We start from the raw sequence: 1499 nt of genomic DNA, 5'->3' as shown, positions 1-1499 counted from the left end.
CGGGCCTGACCTAGGGTGAATTTTAAATAGGGAAAATTTTTAATGATTTTAAATAGTCACAGCCACTAATATTTGGATTTTAATTGGTTTTTAGAAGGGGTAATTTTGTATATTGTTTTAACATGCTGTGAGCCGCCCTGAGTCCCATGGGGAGAAGGGCGGCATATAAATTTTGTAAAATAAATAAATAAATAAAATATGTCACAGTCAGAAACCAAATCGTGGGTCCCTTTTTCAGGGTGGCGCTCATGCAGAGTGTTATCTAACACTCTGGAGCAGAATATGAGCTGACGGTTATTCAATAAGCCCAATCATTTCTCCTTGCACAAATGTCGAGTTGAAAGAAATATGTAAACATACGCATCCTTTCTCTTTGGTCAGATGGCTGAGGAAGAATGTCTTTCAATAGAGGAGAAGATAGGGGTACCTCAGCACCCGTCATTACTTCGCTAGTCATTGCTGACCGTAGGGGGCGCTGCTCATCTCCGTTTTAGGGCCACTGAGCCAGCGCTGCCCGAAGACGTTTCTGCGGGTCACGTGGCCAGCATGACATCATGGAGTGCTGTTACCCTCCCACCAAAGTGGTACCTATTAATCTACTCGCATTTGCATGCTTTCGATGGGTTAGATGGGCAGGAGCTGGAGCGAGGACGGGAGCTCACCCCATCATGCAGCGCTCGGGTCTCAAACCTGGGCTCCTGCTTTTCAGCCAACAAGCCCAGCATCTTAACCGCTCAGCCACGACGCTGCCCCCCCAATAGCTATGGCCTGCTTAAAATGCTCTTGTGATAAACTATTCACAGCAAACTAAATCGGTCCTGAGTGTATTTATGGCCAGTCAATTTTCTTTCTGGTTTTTCCTTCGCCATTTTCCTAAACCTTGCCAGACACCTCTTTCAAACTCTGTAAAGTTTCTCTTTTCATTCCCCCTGCTGATTTCAACAATCAGTTCTACAGCCCGTTTTCCTGTTTCGGAATGTATAACTAATTCAAAGGGGGGGTGGAAATCCCAAAGCACTTGTAGTTTAATTAGGTCACCTGCTCTGGAAAAAAAGAGCAGGTAAATCATTGACAGAAACTCAGAATGACTCAGTCACGCTCTGACATCACTGGGAACAAGTGGGCAAGTGGAGAACTTACTGATCCAGAACACAAAGCATTTTGTCCGTCAGGTCTGGAATACATAAAAGGAACAAGAATACTGAAACATTTGTTGATTAGCAAATCTTTAACGAGATGAAACATTGAAATGCCTTCATGGTTGTATGCACTGTGCCTTCCACTGGTTGTTTTTTTTCCCCAAGGGCAAATAGCTTTTAGTTCTGCTGACAGTGGTCCATTCTGGCTACTTTTGATTTCACTGCTGATTCTACATGGCGACCAGTCCTTCTTGTATCCCTAAAAATTTCCTATAGAAGAAAGAAAGAAAGAGAGAGAGAGAGAGAGAGAGAGAGAGAGAGAGAGAGAGAGAGAGAGAGAGAGAGAGAGAGAGAGAGAGA

The sequence above is a fragment of the Protobothrops mucrosquamatus genome, unplaced genomic scaffold (assembly GCF_001527695.2).
Source record: "Protobothrops mucrosquamatus isolate PMUCROS unplaced genomic scaffold, P.Mucros_1.0 scaffold790, whole genome shotgun sequence".
Taxonomy (NCBI): Eukaryota; Metazoa; Chordata; class Lepidosauria; order Squamata; family Viperidae; genus Protobothrops; species Protobothrops mucrosquamatus.
This window is presented reverse-complemented; position numbering follows the sequence as displayed.